This window comes from Lissotriton vulgaris, chromosome 6 (genome assembly GCF_964263255.1).
Source record: "Lissotriton vulgaris chromosome 6, aLisVul1.2, whole genome shotgun sequence".
Lineage (NCBI taxonomy): Eukaryota > Metazoa > Chordata > Amphibia > Caudata > Salamandridae > Lissotriton > Lissotriton vulgaris.
This window is the reverse complement of record NC_141694.1, coordinates 1411481449-1411502759: the sequence shown is the minus strand read 5'-3', so window position 1 is coordinate 1411502759 and position 21311 is coordinate 1411481449. Positions and strand designations below refer to the sequence as shown.

Below are 21311 nucleotides of genomic sequence, written 5' to 3'. Positions count from 1 at the left end.
CTGCCTGTTGTTTGGAATGCACGTCTACACAGTAGTGTTTAGTGAAAGTATGTGTGGTAGACCATGTGGCTGCTCTACAGATATCTTCTAAGGGAATGTTACCTAGGAAAGCCATAGAGGCCCCCAACTTCCTGGTGGAGTGGGCCCTCGGTGGGATAGTGAGAGTGCGCTTAGCTTTAGCGTAACAGATCTGAATGCACTTCACTATCCACCTAGCAATCCCTGCTTTAGAGATAGCGTTTCCCTTGTGGTGAGTGGCAAAAGCAACAAAAAGCTGCTTGGTTTTGCGAAAATCTTTTGTCCTGTCTACATAATACATCAAGGCCCTCTTAACATCAAGGGTGTGGAGCATGCGCTCCGCCAGCGTCTCTGGGTTTTGGAAAAACACCGGCAATTCGATTGTCTGGTTTAAGTGGAATTGGGATACCACTTTGGGTAAGAATTTAGGGTTAGTGCGGAGCACCACCCTGTTAGCATGTACCTGGAAGAAAGGTTCTTGGATGGTGAGCGCCTGCAGCTCGCTAACCCTCCGTAGCGAAGTAATTGCTACTAAGAACGCAACCTTCCAAGTCAGAAACTGAAGCTCACAAGAGTGCAGTGGCTCAAAGGGAGGACCCATCAGCCTTGTAAGAACCACATTGAGGTTCCATTCTGGAGCTGGTGGGGTCCTTGGTGGAATGACCCTTTTGAGTCCTTCCAGAAAGGCCTTGATAGCAGGGACCCTGAAGAGTGACAGGTGTTGTCTATTCTGGAGGTATGCTGCCATAGCAGACAGGTGAATGCGGATGGAAGAGTATGCCAGATTGCATTGATACAGGTGGAAAAGATAGCAAATGATGTTTTGAATGGAAGCATCTAGCGGGTCAATATTGTGGTTAGCACAGTAGATGACAAACCTCTTCCATTTAGCCGCATAACAAGCTCTGGTAGTGGGCTTCCTTGCCTCCCGAATGATGTTCATGCAATCGGGAGGAAGATTGAGGTAGCCAAACTCTAGGACTTCAGGAGCCAGATCGCCAGGTTGAGCTGTTGCGGATCTGGGTGCTGAATGTCGCCATGGCTCTGCGTCAGAAGGCTGGGAGTGAGATGAAGCCTTTGATGCGGCACCACGGACAGTTCGAGAAACGTGGTGTACCATGGTTGGCGAGCCCACGTTGGAGCAACCAGGATGAGAGTCATCGAGTGCTGCCTGAGCTTGCGTGCCACCAGCGGTATCAGAGGTGCTGGGGGAAAAGCGTACGCAAATCTGCCTGACCAGTTCATCCACATCGCATTGCCCTGTGATTGGGGGTGTGGGAATCTGGCGGCGAAGCTTTGGCATTTTGCGTTCTTCTTTGTGGCGAACAGGTCTATCTCTGGATGACCCCACCTTTGGAAGTACGGTTGGAGTACTGATGGATGTATCTCCCACTCGTGCATCTGATGGCTGTGCCTGCTGAGCAGATCCGCCATTTGATTGTCCTTGCCCGGGAGATGCTCTGCCATGAGGAAGATGTTCCTCTGAATGGCCCACTTCCACATGCTCTGAGCCAGATGAGACAGCTGTGGAGAGTGTGTGCCTCCCTGCTTCTGAATGTAGTACATGGCCGTCATGTTGTCCGTCCGGATCAACACGACTTTGTTGCACAGATGTACTTTGAACGCCTTCAAGGCCATGAAGATTGCCATCAGTTCCAACACATTGATGTGCATCTTCCTTTGCTGTAGTGACCATAGTCCCTGCACAGTGTACTGGAGTACATGCGCTCCCCATCCCTGGAGAGAGGCGTCCGTCGTCAGGATAATCTGTGGGACAGGCTCTTGGAATGGTCGGCCCTTGCAAAGGTTGTGTGGATTCCACCAATGCAGAGAGTTGTATGCCCGACCGCTCACCAACACTAGGTCTGTCAGTTGCCCATGAGCCTGAGTCCACTGACGTGCAAGGCACTCCTGAAGCGGACGCATATGAAGTCTCGCGTGCGGGACAATGGAGATGCAGGAGGCCATCATGCCTATCAACTGCATGAACACCTTCGCTGGAAGCGGGTGCTGGGGTCTGAATCGTTGGATCAGCGCCTGGATACTGGCGATTCTCACTGAATTCGGCTGCGCAGTGGCTGCCAGAGTGTCTATTGTCGCGCCCAGATACTGTCGCACGTGGGCGGGCTGGAGATGGGACTTTGGGTAGTTCAGAGAGAATCCCAGATCGTGCAGGAGATGAATGGTGCGTGACACGTGGTCGACGCACTGCTGTTCTGTCCTTGCTTGAATGAGCCAGTCGTCCAAGTAGGGAAAGACGTGGACGTGCTGGCGACGGAGATGCGCTGCCACAGTCGCTAGGCACTTGGTAAACACTCTCGGTGCCGTGGTGACCCCGAACGGCAGAACCCTGAACTGGTAATGCTGGTCTAAGATCGTGAATCTGAGATACTTCCTGTGGGAAGGATGCAGGGGGATATGAAAATAGGCATCTTTCAGATCTAGTGTAGCCAGGAAGTCCCCCTGTTGAAGCAGGGGAAGCACCTGCTGCAACGTGAGCATATGGAAGTGCTCCGAGAGGATGTACCAGTTCAGGGGCCTGAGGTCCAGGATCGGCCTGAGGGATCCGTCCTTCTTGGGAATCAGAAAATACAGGGAGTAAACCCCTGTTCCCCGCTCTTGTAATGGAACGAGCTCTATCGCCCCTTTTTGCAGCATGACTAGAACTTCTTGCTGCAACAAGGTCAAGTGCTCGCCTGACATAGGACGGCTCCTTGGGGGTATGTCTGGTGGAATGGACGTAAGCTCTAGACAGTACCCGTACTGGATAATAGACCTCACCCACCTGTCCGTGGTGATGGACTTCCACGCCGGCAGGAACTGCTGGAGTCTCCCCCCGACCGGTGTTGTATGGTCGGGGGCCAGTGACAAGACGTCACTGTTTGTTGGTGGCGGTGGACCTGGAGCTATTGTTGCCACGTCCCCTGCCCTTGACATTATTGCCTCCGTAACCACCTCTACCCTTGTTGTTATACGAGGCTTGGGTGTTACTCTTGTAATATTGTGTGGACTGGGATGCCTGTCCCCTTGAGGTGCCCCTGGAGTTTGAGCGGCGAAAGGAACCACTCCGAAACTGCTGACTTTGTAAAGCCCCCATTGACTTGGCAGTTTCCGTATCTTTTTTCATTTTTTCCAGTGTGGCATCCACCTCAGGGCCAAACAGGTGGTCAGGATTCACTGTTTGATTCAGTATCGTAGTTTGGATGTCGGGTTTGAACCCCGAAATTCTAAGCCAGGCATGGCGTCTAAGCAGCACACTGGTATTGATAGCCCTGGAGGCTGTGTCTGCCACATCCAGTGCACATTTGATGGATGCATTCGTAATGAGTTTACCCTCCTGAATCAGCATCTCCCCTGCCTCCTTGTATTGGTCAGGCAAGTGTTGCAGTATGGCCTCTAATGTGTCATAATGGGCCCTATCATAACGTGCCAGTAAGGCTTGGGTGTTAGATATTCTCCAGATATTAGCTGCCTGTGCAGCAATCCGTTTGCCTGAGGCCTCAAAGATCTTGGACTCTTTGTCTGGGGGAGGAGCGTCACCAGTAGTATGAGAGTTCGCCCTCTTCCGAGCGTTGGAAACAACCAAGGAGTCCAATGGCAAGTGTCCCTTGATATATGTAGGATCTGTGGGCGCTGCCTTATATTTCCTGTCGATGCGAGGGTTGACCACACGCGCTCGGGTTGGCTCCTTGAAAACCTCCGTTGCATGTTTAAGCACCCCCTTAAGCATCGGTAGCGTTTTGACTGACTTTTCGGCTACCGAGAAGGTGTTGAATAAGAAGTCCACATCCACGGGGTCCGAGTGCAGTTCGACGTCGTGGTTAGCCGCAGCTCTCTCTATCAGAGCATTGAAGGCCGTCGAGTCCTCAGTCGGGGACGTCTTGGCCGCAAAAAGTTGAGTGTCCTGACCCGACTGCGGGTCCTCCGTGTCGCCTCCGGCGGACCACGGAACGTGCTCCTCCTCCGGATCCGAGTACGCCGGATAGTCGTACTCGGCATCTTCCTCGTCCGCACCGGCTGCGGCGGAATGCGTCGGCGAGTGTCCTAGGGTTTGTGGGGACACAGGTTCCACCAAAGCCGAAGAGTCCTCGGAGTCCCTTTTGTTTTTGAGAGGGATCTTAAAATGTTCCAACGCCGGCTCCGTCGTGATCTTCCTTTTGAGGAGCGACAGTTTTCCGGTGTTGGCGTCGATGGTTACCTCACGACGTTCCTCTTCAGCAAGCGGTTGGAGTCGAAGCTTCGACACCACCAAGGCAGCTTTCGGTGCCAAAACCTCCTTCGAGGGTCCACTCTGTTTCGGCGCGAAGGCCTTCGGCGCCGACTTGGGAGGAATGGTGAAACGGATAGGCGTTTGCTCCTTCGCAGGCTTAGGCGTGAGCTTTGGCGCCACAGTGCCCGACGCGGGAACCACACTGTCCTTTCGAATCCGCTGCAGGGATTCCGCCACCTTCTTCGTCAAGGCCGGAGAGGGCTTGACCGGCTCGAGCAACTTCTCAGCATCGAGAGCCCGATCACCCGCATGCGCCTTCTTCGGGGCAGACGCCCCATGGCTATGCGGGTCGTCGCCCTGACGCTTCTTCGGAGCCGACTTCGGGTCCACAACCCCTTTCGGAGCCGACTTCGGGTCCACAACCCCTTTCGGAGCCGACGCAGCCGCGTCGGACGATTTCGCCTTCGGCACCGACCCCGAGGGCTTCGGGTCGGCCATCTTGGCGTGGCTCTTCGAGTCGGCCATTTTGGTTTTCTTGGAAGTTGACGCCTCCAGAACCTTCTTCACCAGCGCAACTTTCACTTTCGGTTCCGCATCCGAGGGTGCGTGACCAGTTGGCTTCACTTTCGTTTTCTTCGACGTAAGTGATGGTTCATAAATGTCCGTGACCGGGCCCGGAGGCGGGGACGTAGGACTCATAGTTAGATCTCGGGTAAGGCCCGAAGGCGATCCCTCGACCTGGGTCGTATGAAGGGTAAAAACCCCTGAGTCTGGTTGGGGATGCTCCTCCTCCGAGCTATCACCCATCGTGGCAAAAGCCTGATAGTCGTCCCCTACCTCGTCGGTGACTTCGTCAAAGTTCTCCGCACCCTCGTCGTAGGTTTCCCCCTCGGATGCGGGATTAGAGTCCGAACCTTGCACGTCGTCTTCTCCCTCGACAGATTCCTGGAAAATGTCATCTGGTGGGGGCGCCGTAGCCGATAACTTAGCCTGGAGCCTATTGGCCCGACGAATCTTTAAAGTCTTCTTGCTCCGGAACTTCGAACACGCCATGCAGGTGTCTTCGCGGTGATCCGGTGACAAGCAGGTATTGCACACAGGGTGCACGTCGAGGTGTGAATATTTAGAGTTACACACCGGGCACTTCTTAAACGGAGTTCGCTCCATAGCAAGAGTTGTAGTGTAGGCCCGTCCGCGCCGAAAGCACGTGGAAGGGCAGCAAGAGATCGGAGCTGAGAGTCAGAAAGAAACCCGTACGCAACTATACCGACGCCCAGCCTAGAGACCTTTTGGTCTCGAGTCGAAGTTGAACAACTATTGGTTCCGACAGAGGGAACCGAAACACATCCGAACCCAATGGCGGAAAAAAACAATCTGGGGATGGAGGCGATGCCCATGCGCACTGTAGTCCAGGGGAGGAGCCACCTATCTCGTGATACTTCGAAGACTCTTCCAGGACAACAATGTGCAATCATCCGGACCCAACACTAGGTGGCGATCTATGCACAGATATGAATTCAGCAGCCCACATGCCTCGAACATTTATATCCTGTTCTACCATGTCTCATTGTGGCTGTCAGCTAAGTTCTGCGTATCTCAGACAGTCATTGGCACTTCATAGGTCATGTTAAGCCAAATCATTAGTGACATTTTGTGAAAAGCCACCATTCAGAAGTACTTATATAAACATGGTGACTGTGAATTATTAAATTTTTCCAAAAGCGCTGCTTAATTAACTAGAGTGCTGCTAGCCCTTAATGAGGTGAAACAATATCTCTGAATGTCTTCATATCATACTTTTCACTTATATGCATTGAATGGGGACTTTGTCGACATTTCTACTCTCCTTTGTCTTACAGCTCTAATCACTGTAATCATACAGAGCAAGGTCCTTTCAAAAGGCAAAAGAGTAAGAAATATTACTTCCACCATGAGAAAAATTAAAGATAACATGTATGTTTAACCTGTGGCACAAACATTCTATAGGGAATAAGAAGTAACGTCGAGAGGCAGTTTTCAACAATGTACATACATTTTGAGAGTAAGTTTCTTAAAAGAAGCAGGCTGTGGACACAAAGAGAAATTGAATAAAAGCTGCACTGCAGACAAGCAATCTTTTTTTCACAAAGCCAACCAAAAAAGCAAGTTTGAAAAGTCAAACATCTTTCAAAGTTACTCGTCATTTGAGTAAGAACAAAGCAACATTATCATATGAGTTACTGTGAAGAAAGCACAGATTCTTAATGGAAGACTCCTTTCAATTTTTCAAAACCAGCCCTGAAATTATGTCTGCCATATCGGATGAGCATTTATTGGTCATTACTATGGTAAGAAGGGTTTCCACATTCTGAGCCAAATGATGGAGCGGGAACAACGAGTTTAAAGACCTGCAGATATTTTTCAAATCAGTGTCATGAATTCAGTTATGGAAGCAATAATGCTCAACCAGCAAAAAAAATGTGGGGAAGATTTCACTGATAAAGAGGAATGTTAACCTTACAACCTCTGAAGACCACAACCAGTGGAGCTGGCATCCACAATGAGGTGAAGAAATATTTTACAAAAGAATATGCCCCATTAATAAAGTAAGTGGCAATAGTAACTGATGGCGCACCCGAAAAGACAGGGAGCCATTATGGTTTCATCGCTAAGTTGTAAAGCACAATCGATTTTCATGAGAAGCACAGACTTAACAGGTTCATGTATTTCATCTATGAACCACCCTTTCCCAATGTAGGAATCGTGTTGTCATTAGGATTTTGGAGAGATGCTTTGTCAGAACCCCTGCTTCTCTTACTTTCACAGTGTTTATATTCAGCCTCTTTCTATGGTACTAGACATTAAACTTTCTGATGACACTACATACAGAGCTAAATGTTTGTCTCTGTAATGTGAGTGTACTAGACTTACATTTTCCACATGTTTGGCAACGATGGCAAACACCAGTTAGAAACTCTGTGCTTAGGGACCAACCCAGACCAAACTTAAATGGAGACTTTTACAGCGTACTCAATCATATTAATAATAAGTAACCACAAAATCTTACAAGTGGTTCACAATCTTCAAAAGAATTAGGCCAGTTGAAAAACAAAACAATGTTTAAATGAGATGATGGGCTTGGAGTCTTAACATTTCTGTCTACAAATGTTCTGCTCTTCTCTTCTGCAAGCGAAAACTGGAGGAAATGAAACACAAGCTTAAGGTATTATTGAACACTTATTGATGTTGTATACAAGTTTCAGTACAGGCATTCCCATTGTCAAAGGTCACTTTGGAACACTTTCAGAAATGATTAGTCATATAGAGTTCCAACCCTGTTGGATCTTGGGGCTACCGTCTGGCCCTTACCAATCTACTTCTTTGATTTTCTCGGTGACTGTGGCAAAAGCGAACTCAGCATTCTTGGAGCTGTATCTTTGGATATTCTACCTACCTACTAGTCCTTTGCTGCTTGATGTTTTCCTTGGGAAAAAATGCAATACACACAAACAGGGTTGTGATGTTCCCCAATGGAGACAGAGGTTACAGACCTAATACTGGTCCGACCATGGTATTTTGCTATCACGTGAGGGGCAAAATGTAAAAGGTTTGTTCTCCATACCATTCACCCACCCAGGTCATTCTGAATTTTTCTTCACCGGAACCAGCTCCAAAGCATCAATGATCCAATTATCTCTTCAAAGGGGGGCTTTTCAAGCATCTTCAGTATCTTGAAGTACTAATGCCCCTTTTACCCTGTGCTAAAATGTATTGTCACTTTTCAGTGGTAATGAAGCAGAAGAAATTCCTCCGAACCGGATGGTGGAAAAATCCAATTGGAGGTGGAGACTATGTCCAGTTCCACTGAGGATTTCAGGGGAAGGATCATGAGTCGCTGTGAAACGGAAACCTCTTTTTTTGAAGAAAAACACTGATACTTGCTACAGCAGCACATACTGCAGATCAGAAGATGCAGATAACTATCAGCCTGAAAAGGATTTGCCGTGCGTGTTGCATATAGTCAAGCCGTCTGCATTTAACTATTAGCAATCTTCAGGATCGGCGTGCGGTATGCGCACAGATAAAAGTAATTAACATAATTCCTGATGAGCACAAGTGGTAAGATATAATAGCTGGACCATGGTGGCTAGTCCAGATCGGGTCCAGCAACGCTGGAGAGACAAGGCACAATGACCTGTATAACCGGTGGTGTCCGGGTGGGCTTGATGAGTGAGTGGTCCTTTTCAGGCATGTAACATTACGTCCTGATGATGAGCCCAGTATTGGTTTTACGGGATCGAAACGTGGTCGACTCATTGTAAACCGTAAACACATCTCAAATTACTATTTATGTGTAACAGTGTTGGTGCTCATTTTTGCTTGTTTTATCTTCTGTATAACATACAAGCCTTTTGTCCTGCCCGAGCCTTTGTTTTTTTGTGTTATATGAAGGGTGTTATCCAGAAACCGGTCCCAGGATGCTGGTTTCCATTTCAGGGAAGACCTGGCTTGGCAGTTCGGGCTGGACTGTTCCCATGAGGCACAGGGTCAAGACTGATTTGCATATAGCTGGCTCTGAATGGAGATGGCGAAGTGAGCTAAAGAATGATGAAGGATTCAACCCAAATCTGTGACTGGGGGTGAGTGTCTGAAAACTTTCAGTGCTTCGACCATCATCTCCTTGTGTTTGCTTTGTTCGCCCTAAGTTGGCAGGGTATGCCCAGACGTGGGTTCCTTGCAGACTTTTCCACTGGATTCAAGCTAGCCTGGCTGATGAAGGGTGTAACCCAGAAACCGGTCCCAGGATGCTGGTTTCTGGTTCAGGGAAGACCAGGCTTGGCAGTTCGGGTTGGGCTGTTCCCAAGATGCACAGGGCAAGACTGATTTGCATATAGCTGGGTCTCAACTGAGGTGGGGAAGTGAGCTAAAGAACGATGATAGTTTCAACCCAGATCTGTGACTGGGGGTGAGTGTCTGAAAAGTTTCAGTGCTCCGTCCATCATCTTCTTGTGTTTGCTTCATTTAGCTAACAAGCCCAGGGTACATTCTAGACCATACACTATGTTATAGGCAAGATAAATATAACAATTAGGAATATGTCAATTCGACGTTGTTAAAAGGCGAAGGAGCACGGGTACTTTACTACTGGTTAAAGGGCACAAAGTTCTACAGCCAGCAAAAGGAGAAAACTATGTGATACCATGAAGAAAAGGCAGATCTCCAACAAGTCTCAAAGCATGTAGGGACTAAAACCTCAACAACTGATTATTGTAACCTCAAATCACTGTGGAGTAGTTGTGATGCTTGCATGATAGCAGTGGCACCTGGCAGAGATCTTTCAGACCAGGAGAAAGTGTTCATGGCCTCCTGGCTTTTAAAAGACTATAGATGACTCAGAGAAACATAATAGAGGTGGGGGGGAAGTAATGAGGCTCTTGCAACAAGAGTGATCATCGTAGAGAAGATTAAGTAGCACTAGAGAATAAGCTGAAGTACTAGGATTCTGTTAATGCAATGTAACTTTATACCATTGACTACTTATCAATTCCATGGCTGTGTGGTATCCCCAATCGTTAATATGGAATATGGGCTTTAGAAGCTTGAAGACAACAGGTGAGCATTGAATATCTGCTGGGTTGGTGCAGTTCTGATTTCTGATTCTTTTCTGAGGGTTGAGATTGCGATTACTGTTATTTCTCAAGCGCTGTCACTAAAACATTGCGTTAGTTAGTTTTTATTCTGTTTGATAATTTTCATGCACAGCAGCCGATCATGTTGTTCCGCCCACATCACAGAGTTTCCATGTCCAGTACATAATATCATTCCATATCCTATCTATTTACCAGCGTTAAGCCCACAACCCATTTAGGGCCGGCCGCGTTGCTTTAAAATGTTTCTTAACGCAGAAAAAGGCAGTAGGAAACTAATGGTAAAAAGCATGTCGCCTTCAACCCTTGTTGGGCCGGCCGCGTGTACTAGCACCTATATCAAGAGTGGCAGGTTACGGAATAGCTCAGGACTCTTTAGGAACCAGTAAAGTAGTAAACATGGGCTACAAGCCCAAATAACAGGGCTTTCCAAACTGTGTGGCGCGACACGTTACTGTGTCGCGCCCCACACGTAGGTGTGTCGCGAGATGCAACGCAATGACGTAGTCCCGCCGGCCGATATTAGGCCGGGGAATGTGACTTGAGCCCTCTCACTCAAGTATTGTGAAGTGCACGCGACACAGGGGAAGGCGGAAGGCAGAGCAGCTGCAGAGCCTCGTGATCTATACAGCAGATAAGCTCCTTATAGTCCGCCTGAAAGTAGTGACATCACCAGTACAAACTACCGAGCGCGCTCACACACCAATACACCCCTACCCCCCCCCCCCAAACACATACGCACGTGAGGACACAGCATTACACGCTTCCTCGCACACAGGTCGCCTGCTCGCAGCAGACCGATTCCATTTCCTCACCTTGGACCTTTGCATATGCGGTTGAACTAGCCTTTTTCTGCTCTCCTCCCCCCCCCACATTTCTATATCTCCTCTCGCCCTTTAGTGCTGTGAGTATATTGTAAACATTTTTTTTTATTGCCTCCGGTACATGATTATAGTGGTAGTTATATTTTTATTTGCATACGGAGGTTCCTGGTGACGTGGTAAATAATGAAAGTGGAGATAGTACTTTTTATGATGTTACTTGGATATTGTTTTCGAAATACTGAAGCACTACATTATCGTGACGTTTTCGTGGCAAGACCTGTAAACCTCCTGTGATGTTTGTATGTTTATTTTTTGTTGGAACCGGGCTTCCTCTTTCTGTTTGTAATTGATGTCGTATGGAAATCTGCGTAAACTGGAGTGACACAACCTTTAAATTGAAGCTCGTGGGCAGATTATAGTGTCTTGAGGAAACACATGGAGATCGGCATGTTAAGAAAATCAGGCTTCGCGTGGGTCATTTTAGGAAGCAATTATAGTCATACCATTGAATGTTATTTCCTGATGCTGATTGTTAAACTTTTGTGTGGTCCTGCACTGTACTGAAATTAACTGGCACGGTTCGTTTTAAAACCTACTAAACGAAACTGTGTAATTACTGCGTTGATATTTTTCATTTTTGATGCTGCTAGTTAAAATAGTGAGGGCTGCATTATAGTTCAAATATAAATGCCCATTTGTACAACTTCCATTGTGCGATATAAGACTAATGGAAGTGTTCACTTAATTAGTCTTTCCTATAATTGTCTGTTGAGCTTAAAATTAATTATAAACCCTTGAATTTTTGATGTGGTCAGTACCTAGCAAATGTTGTGGAAAGTACAGCAATTGTAAACAGGCTATCGTTCAGAGTAATCATGCAGTAGTCTAAAGTTAATCCTTCAGGTCCACTGGATGAATCTTAAAAAGCCATGCATCTGTCCAATTGAAATATCTAGTTAGCCTGGCTGTTTTAGGTCATTTTCCTCTTTTTGAATCCCATTTTTCTTTTCCTTCCATTGCCCAGGTAGTGATAGGAAGTCAGCTTATAGTGAAGGTTTGTGTTTTATAGTATGCTTGGTTCTCTTCCTCTGGTTCTTTGCTAGTCTGATGAATGGTTTTGTAGGGTGACCACCTCACTCCAAGTCATTACAGACACTGACTCTGGCCTAAACCTTTCTTCTGCAAATCAATGATTTCAGACCTTTTACTCAAATTACTTAAATTGAAGCAAAACAAGACTACAACACCCATAATGCATTAGGATAGTACACAAAAGTACAGGGCTGGAAACAGCGTCCCTAATGACCTGGAGGGAGATGGTCAGTGGTTATCATAACATAAGCGTAAGTTCACCCAAGGGTATCTTGTTGCTGAATAACAGTCTCACTTTAGGTCAAAGAAAGAGTTTGACACACCGGGAAGGAACATAAAAGTAATGCTTGCTAGCCAGAAAATTATGTCACTCACTGAACGTCAACTTTCGGGTACAAACTGCAAAAAAAGAAGAAATAAAATCGTCCTGTTCAGTGCAGTGAGACCCTTGGTACAGGAACAAGACTTGGGTCACAAACGTGGCCAATATCTCATCTGCCTCATTACAAGTGCATGCATAGCTTCCAAGATCTTTGTGCTGCTACAGGCCAGGTTTTTTTTTCTTGAAACCTGGGACTTGTAGTCCAATTTTGCAATGGAATAAACAAAACTACAAGACTCGGAATTCAAAGAAGAAACTTGGACTGGAGCAGCACATCATGCAGAGACCCAGGAAACTCAACGGGGCGGTAAGTGAATTATATCCTATGACACTTGTAATAAGGGAGATGAGATCTGTCAAGTTTGTGATGGGGCAATCCTCAAACCAAACTCTGTGGGGTTATGGGTGTGTGGGGTGTGTGTGTGGGGGGGGGGTTATGTGTGTGGGTGTGTGTGTGGGGGGGAGGTGGGGGGTTGTGTGTGTGGGGGAGTTGTGTGTGTGGGGGGGGGTTGTGTGTGTGGGGGGTTGGGGTTATGTGTGGGGTGTGTGTGTGTGTGAGTGTGTGTGGGGGGTGTGGGAGGTGTGTGTGTGTGTGGGGGGCTTGTGTGTGTGTGTGTGTGTGTGTGGGGGGGGCTTGTGTGTGTGTGTGGAGGTTGTGTGTGTGGGGGGGTTGTGTGTGGGGGGGGTGGTGTGTGGGGGTGGGGGTGTGTGGGGGTGGGGCTTGTGTGTGTGTGGGGCTTGTGTGTGGGGGTTGTGTGTGTGGGGGGGTTGTGTTTGGGGGTTGTGTGTGTGTGGGGGGGTTGTGTGTGGGAGTGTGTGTGTGTGGGGGGTTGTGTGTGTGTGGGGGTTGTGTGTGTGTGGGGGGGGGGTTGTGTGTGTGTGGGGGTTGTGTGTGCGTGTGGAATTTGTGTGTGGAGTTTGTGTGTGTGTTTGTGGAGTTTGGATGGTTCGTGCTTGCTCGCTGAGCTCACGTTACCGTGTCCCTGAAATTTTTTTCACAAAAAGGTGTGTCACCACCATGGTAAGTTTGGAAAGCTGTGCCCTATAAAGTGGATAGCAGTAGATGGACAGAAAAGAATCGAAGAAAGAGGAGGAAAGGAGGTAAAGGAGAAGTAAACAGCTACCTGGGTGAGCGAGTGGACAGACAGGAAATGGCGTGTGGTGATGTCCAGCGTGGGTAGTAATGGGGGCCGCAATGGTTGTGAAAAAGGGGTGGGTGGCTATGGCCGGTCTACGCATGCAAGCAGCCTATCGGGATCTGGCGGGAGCAAGGCATCCTCAAAGAGTCGCAGCGCTCTAAGCTTGCAGGGTAAATGTTGCGCATGCTCTATTTTACAGAGATATCGAACTAGGGGGCGCCATACAGTGTTGAAGCGGGTGTCTCGCGATTGCAATCGTGCTGTGAACAATTCCATAGTAATGACATGCCACAAGCGCACGAACCAAGCAGCAATTGGGGGGGCCTCTGTCTTTTTCCAATATAGCGCTATGAGTTGTTTGGCCGCCCCAAGCATGTGTTGAGCTATTGTCCAGTTGCTACGAGTGAGTGCCTTTAAGTTATCAGGTTTGAGGCCCAAGAGGATCGTGGCTGTGGATTCAGGCAAGGGGAAGCCCAGAACCTCCTTCATATGACTAAGGACTTCCTTCCAGAGCAGGGTCAGGAACACCTCCAGCACAAGGGGGGTGTGGCTGGGAACATTTTGTGTAGCCGGACGGGCGTATAGTACCATTGTGTCATAATTTTATATGCATTTTCCCTCTGTGGGATGCTACAATAGACCGCCCCCTCTTTTTTATTGTTTTTCCCTCTTCAAGGTGGTCCATTATTTGGGGGTTCATTAACCTAGTCAGCATCACTGCTCATTCTGCTAGATCTTCTCTTACTTTATTATCCCTTCATGTCAGCTTTATATGCTGCTCATTTGCGAGTGAGCACTCAAAGAGTTCTGCGTTTGAGCTGGAGTTTGAGTTTAAAACATTTGTAGAGTGCGCGTACACCTGGCGGTTTCATGGCGCTATGAAGTACTGAGCCCGGGAGGATAAGGAGAACGGGGAGGAAGGGGAAAAAAAGGACAGTTATTGTGAGAAGGCTTGTGAGAAGAGAAAGGTTTTGAGGGCTCTTCGGAAGTGCGAATAGTGAGTGGACGATCTAAGGTGGGCAGGGAGAGGGTTCCAAAAGGCTGGGGCAGGTGTGGAAAATTTCGTGCCCCCCCACTTTTTACACCTGAAGCGGGGGACTGTCAACAGGTGTTGGGAGGATAACTAAGTTCCCTGACGGGGGCGTAGGCTTTGATTTCTGAGGAGATGAAGTCGGGGGCAGCGCCGGCCCGGGCCTGGAAGGTGATACATCCCATCTTGAACTGAGCTCGTTCTCGAATAGGGAGCCAGTGCAGGGATTTGAGGAGCGGCGTGACATGGTGGGATTTGGCCAGGTTGTAGACCAGGCGGGTGGCCTGGTTTTGGACCAACTGTAGTCGTCGCATACTGTAGGCGGGCATGCCGCAGTATAGGGCGTTGCCATAGTCTAGGCGGGAAATTACCATCGCCAGGACAATGAGCTTGAGGGCAGGGAAGGAAAAGAATCGAGAGACTTTACGGATGGTGCGGAGAGAAAGAAAGGAAGAGGAAACCACAGAGCTGACCTGGGAGTGTAGAGTGAGTTGGTCATTCAATTTGATCCCCAGAGTTCTCACAGAGGAGGAAGGAAATGGGGGGGGTGAGGGGGGACCTAGAGAAGGGGGCCAGAAGGGGGGGGTCCAGGGACTGGAGCAACCACCTGTCAGAACCAGCTCTGTTTTATCAGGATTTAACTTCAGGTGGTTGTAATTCATCCAGTCCCGGATAAAGATCATAACAGACTGGAACTGTAAAAATAAGCTGCAGGTCATCCGCATAGTTATAGACGGTGACCTCCATTTGCTGGAGGGCGAAAATAAGGGGTGCAATGTATAAATTAAATAAGAGGGGGGAGAGGGAGGAGCCCTGGGGGACCCCGCATGGTACTTTCCGGAAGTCCGCCGAGAAGTCGCCCAGGCGCACAGCCTGGGTGCGGTCCCTCAGGAAGGAGGACAGCCAGACCAAGGCCGAACCTCCAATCCCCGCCACCCTGACACGAGAGAGTAGAGTAGAATAATCAACCGTGTCAAAAGGGCGGAGAGGTCGAGGAGGATCAATGCCTGGGGGTGGTTAGTGTCCATACCCTCTCTGAGGTTGTCAAGGACCGATAGCACCACGGACTCCGCGGAGTGTGCTGGGCGGAACCCGGCCTGACGGGGGGCTAATACCCTGTTCTTCTCAACAAAGGTACTGAGCGTTTTGGTGACGTGGCGCTCCAGTACCTTCCCCAGAAAGGGCAATAGTGAGATGGGGCGGTAGTTGGCCGGAGCGGAGGGGTCAGCTCCCGTTTTTTTTTAGGATTGGGACAATTGTGGCCGTCTTTATAGGTGGAATAACAATGCCCTGGGACAGGGAACTGTTGAGGAATGTAAGAGGGGGCTGCACGCAGACCGAGTAAATGTTCCTAAGGATGTGGGCAGGGGTCCAGAGGTGAGCCTGATTTGGCCGTAGGGAGGAGGGATAGAAAAACGTCCTCTGTCAAAGGGGGAGAGAGTCAAGGCGTGCCCCGACTGGTGGACACTGGGGGTTGACGAAGGAAGGGGGGGGGGTGTTAGCTTTAATGTTAGAGATTTTGTCCAGGAAATAGGTGTTGAGAGAGTCGCATAGATCCTGGGAGGGAGAAGGTTTGAGGGTGGTTCTGTCGGAGTAGGCAAGATCGTGAACAATGGAGAAAATTTCTCTAGTCTGATTTTCGGTGGCCAGAATTTTAGTGGAAAAGTAGTCAGTTTTTGTAGCCAAGATAGATTTTTTGTATTGGGACAGGAAGACGGAATACTGGGTTTTAAGATTGGGGCAGTAGTCTCATCTCCAGGCCCACTCGGCATGGCGCACGGAGAGTTTTTGGGTCTTGAGTTCCTCATTAAACCAGCGACTTGCGTCGTTTAGACGTCTGGAGGACACTCGTTTGAGGGGGGCGACGGAATCGCAGCCTGACAGGAGCCAGGAGTTGATAGAGTTGGCTTGTGCGGACGATGACAGACCGTGAAGGTCTGGACTAGATGCGGAAAGTGTGGAGGAGAGAGCGGCCACATCCACCCGGCTCCAAGAGCGCGCCCAGATGTTTTTGGGAAGGGAGGGCTTAGTGGCTGGGCTGAGGAGTAAGGAAAAGGAAATCAGGAAGTGATCGGACCAGGTGCAGGGGGCGATGGACACGGAGGTTATAGGACAGTTGAGAGACCAGATCTGATCATGGGTGTGACCCTGAATATGTGTGGGGGAGTGAACGTGGGAGTCAAAGTTGAGGGAACGAAGGGTCTCCGAGAATTCTTTAGAAGTTGAGCATTCTGCGGGGTCGGATGGCCAGAAGTTAAAATCTCCTAATACTAAAATGGAGGAGTTGTTGACCGCTAAGGTGGCCACTAAGTCTTGGAAACCGGGGAGAAAAAGTTGAGAGGGTTGGGGGGGACGGTACATAAGCAAACAGGTCAGCGGGACTCTGAAGGATGGTGAGCGGATGACTAAAAAGTCAGATGATCCAATGGAGGAAAAGGATAGAGACTGAAAGGAAAGTTCTCTGCGGGCGATCAAGGCGATGCGGCCTCCTGATTTACCGGAGGGTCGGTCGTTGCGCAGCGCATAGTATGCGGCCGGGAGGGTAGCTAACAGAGAAGGAAGGGAGTTGTCACAGAACCAAGTCTCTGTAAGAAATAGGAGATCTGGTTTGTGTAGGTCCAGTATGACAAAGAGTTTGTGACAGTGTTTAACTGCTGACCTGGTGTTAAGATAGTAAACGGAAAGGGTGGTAGGCGCAGGAGGTGCGGGGGGAACGTGAGATGGATCAAGGGGGAGAGGGGGAAGGGAAGGTAGGGCCGGGAGAGAGGGGAGAGGGCAAGGGGCCGTCAATCCCAATCTGCCGATAAGCAATGTCACAGAGTTATGCAAAGGCCATGGTCCTTGAAGGTTGTAGAGCTGTGCAGGAGAGTGTTGAGTGATATCGGCCTGGTGGAGAGTCCCTGGACCCGGTCTGGCGCGGACGGGCGCAGACGGGCTTACCTTTGGCGCGCAATCGGCACGCCTGCTGCGCTCGTCCGCTGCGCGTCCGTAAGATGCACATGATTTATGGGTATGAGTGGTGGCGGCGGGGGCGTGGCCTCCGGCCTCGCCGAGATGGCGGCAAGAAGAGTAGTTTGCTTGGGGTGCCGCGGCAGCGCTAGATTCACTGCGTGAACACAACCGGAGCGAAGTAAGTGGGTAGTGATACAAGTTTATTCAAGTGACAATCAAATTGCAGTTATTTTTAAAATACAAGTAAAAATCTCGCTCCCGGCTTCCGCCTCAAGAGCTCAGTTCTATCTTAATGAAAGGCGCTTGTATTCAGCGTCTATTTGTAGGGCTGCGGCGGGGGTGTGGCCTCAGAAAAGGGGGGTGGCTTCCAGCCTCGCCGAGATGGCGGCAAGAAGAGTAGTTTGCTTGGGGTGCCGCGGCAGCGCTACATCCACTGCGCGAACACAACCGGGGCGAAGTAAGTGGGTAGTGATACAAGTTTATTCAAGTGACAATCAAATTGCAGTTATTTTTAAAATACAAGTAAAAATCTCGCTCCCGGCTTCCGCCTCAAGAGCTCAGTTCTATCTTAATGAAAGGCGCTTGTATTCAGCGTCTATTTGTAGGGCGGCGGCAGGGGGTGTGGCCTCAGAAAAGGGGGGTGGCCTCCGGCCTCGCCGAGATGGCGGCAAGAAGAGTAGTTTGCTTGGGGTGCCGCGGCAGCGCTAGATCCACTGCACGAACACAACCGGAGCGAAGTAAGTGGGTAGTGATACAAGTTTATTCAAGTGACTATCAAATTGCAGTTATTTTTAAAATACAAGTAAAAATCTCGCTCCCGGCTTCCGCCTCAAGAGCTCAGTTCTATCTATCTACCTTCATTTGGACAGCCTCCGTGTTATAGGTTGCACCCAATAAATGGCCATTCTTCTTTTCGCCAGAATTGTGCCCAGTGAAAGCAGTCTGTTTCTCAGTTGATAGCCTTAGCCTTTTTTCAAGTAATATTTCCATTATACACTGCTTTATGGACTTATCCAGCTTGACCCCTGTAGCACTCTTGAAGTTATCAACCATGCCCTCCCAAAATCTCCCAACCCGAGGACCGGTCCATGTCCTGTTTAAGAAATCTGCCCCCACTTAACCATATCTGCACAAGCAGAAGATCAATCTGGGTAAATAACAGTTCATTTGTTGGGGCTAAGATAGATTTTGTGTAAAAAACGAAATTGGACCAGTTTAAATAAAACATCGAGAGGTACTCTTTTAGCTGCACACAGGGTTTCCTCTAATCAATCTCAGTTAAAGGTTCCAGGGAGTCCTCACCCCACCTCTGTGGTTAATTTGTAAAAAAATAAAGTGCTGCGGCTCTCGTCAGGAGGTACCTTCGATCAGTCCATTTTTAATTTTAGTGCTGCCTAACATAGAACTAACAAATCCTACAAGTAGGGCAAGGATGTCCACAGCTGCTGACTTCAGAGCTGGGCAACCAGGTTTGAGTCTGACGTCAGCTCAAAATCCTGTGATTCTGGGCGAATCACTTCATCTCCCTGTGCCTACCAAAAATGAATGTGTCCTTATCTGGTGTTCAAGCACCAGTGTTGACGATTAAGTGCTTGTCTTAAGCACCGGAAACCACCGGCTCAAATTAGGCACTGCCATCGTTTAAAAACCTTCTCTGCTACCACCCCTTCTATTCGTCACCAAGGCAGCATACAACAGGGTTATTAGTTTCTTGCTCCCTTCAAAATCCAGAATATTCATCACAACATGCCTTATCACATTGTCTTCATGAAAGAGGCATGCCACTATGGAAGAAATTCATTATTATTTGTTGCTGCAGATGGGCACTAAGAGTGGGAAAGGAAATGCTATTTACTTGTAATCCTAGCTCTGCATTGTAGATATCCTTACTGAAGTCATAGACTTTCTTTTTAAATATTCAGAGCCAATCTGTAGATGGAGTTAGACACCGCAATAATCAGCAAGACAGGCCCGCTTTTACTGTATTTCTCGAACCAGAAAAAAGTATTGTTTAATAGAGTAAGACCACATTGCAGTTCCTTACTGAAGGCAGGGCTTTATCCTATCTAAAATAACTTACATGCAGTGAAATTGTCTGGATGATATGAAAATCTGCAGTAACTTTGAGCAACAAAGAAGGATATGATACTACCCTATTGTTGTGAAAGGAGAATAGGGTGAGGAGGATGCCTGATTGTTAGGAAAGTCTTTTTCAATCCTTCCAAGAAATATTTTATAACTGGCATAATTAAGAAGGACCTTTGTGTTGCTCCTTTTCTGTATGCTGTAATAGCAGCAAGATTAACTTAAATGGGAGAAATTGTAGTTCTGAAGCAAATAAGGCACAATTACATTCTCTTGACAGTTTATAGGATCCCTATTTTCAGAAGAACAATATGGCAAATCTTCACTACATAAAATCATAAGAAGCTCTTGTGGTAGGACATGTGTCTTCTTTGAGGAAGTTCATTCACACTAGTGTATGGTTCAAGTGTCCATATTGAATTACCTCAAGAGCCATGCCATCAAATTCAAAGACTGTATGTTGGGATGAAAAATGTTACCTTGCATTCTGGAAAGAAGGTGCAGTTTGCCCTGTAACTTCTTGTGGGGTATCATGGAGAGGTGAAGAACCACTGGGTCATTCTGGGGCTATCAAAATCATTTTGGTATTCGACAATTACAGCTTGAATAGCTTAAATGGAATCAATGCAATTGGAGGGACTGCATTGAGAAATCTTGTTAACCAACTGATCAAAAGGGCATTGCCATACGAACCGGGTTCCTACATTCTCAACATGAAGCTTGGGCAAGCTTTCGTAGCAAATAAGTCTATGTCAGGAAAGCCCCAGTCATGGTAAATGTCCAATAAGACCGTTTGTCTAGTTCCCATTCGTGGTTGTTTATTAAGCCTCTTCTTAGGAGATCCGTTTGATAATTCATTTTGAAGACCAGGCAAATGAATTGCTTGAAATGTTACATTTCCTGCATGATGTTACATTTTCTTAATGATGCAGTCCTTGATCTGGTGCCCCCTTCTTTTTTCAAATAGTGCATTGTTGTTGTATTATCTGTTTGAATCAGGATCTTGTTCAAATTGCAAACGCTTTTAAGGCTGGATGAAATGCCTTAAACTCTAGAGCATCTATGTAGTATAGTTGCTGGCTTTCAGAACACGGTTCTTGTATTGTAAAATCCTGCAGATTGGCACCACAGCCTGTGAGAGTGTAATCGTTCACAATTGTTTGCTTTAGAAGACCCTGGTAAAAAAAGGTATTCCTCTTGGATGATTGTGACTCTTGCACCACCAAGTCAGTCATTGTTTGACTTGTGTCATGAGAGTTAGTTTGTCTTCCTGTTTTTCAATTGGGACCATTGATAATCTAGGCATTGGGGAAGACCTTGTACGAAGACATGCATTGGGAACTAAGAGGTTGGATGATACCATGGTTCTGAGTAGAGATAACATTTCTCAAGCCACTGGATTCAAGGTCTAAAATAACTGGCAAAAGTTTTGTAAAATGGAACACACTTTTCCAAAGGACACATTTCTCTCTTTCGAGTATCGAAAGTGGCTCCTAGATAGTCGAGTAGCTGTACTGAAGACAGTATTGACCTCTTATAGCTGATAAGTAAACCCAGTTGTGTTAATAAATTGGGCTGTGGTGTTGAAGTCAAATCCCGCTTGATTAAAAGATGGTGTTTTTATCAGTATGTTTATCTATGTAGATTTTCTTTCCATCTGATTGAGCCACCACCCCAGTCATGCATTTGGAGAATGTTCTTTGGTTTGATTCTAGATTGAAAGGAAGGACTTTGTATTGATAATGAGTCTGGACTATTGCGAATCTTAAGAACTTTCTGTGTCACTGCTATGGGTTTCTGAAAATAAGCATCCTGAAGATCCACAAAACAAGATCAACAAAAAGAGAGATAGGGAGAGTTGAAGACACTCTTAGTACCCAAGGTTATCAGAAAACAACAACAAAAGAGTGTTCCTGAGTTAGATCGGTATAAACGGAGCACAAGAAATCAAC

At 47.8% G+C, this 21311-nt stretch overlaps 1 protein-coding gene across 1 annotated transcript in view; it reads right to left on the bottom strand.

The window, feature by feature from the left end:
• Positions 1-21311, bottom strand: part of CCDC28A (coiled-coil domain containing 28A) — a 158552-nt gene that overhangs the window by 42318 nt on the left and 94923 nt on the right. The window lies entirely within an intron of this gene.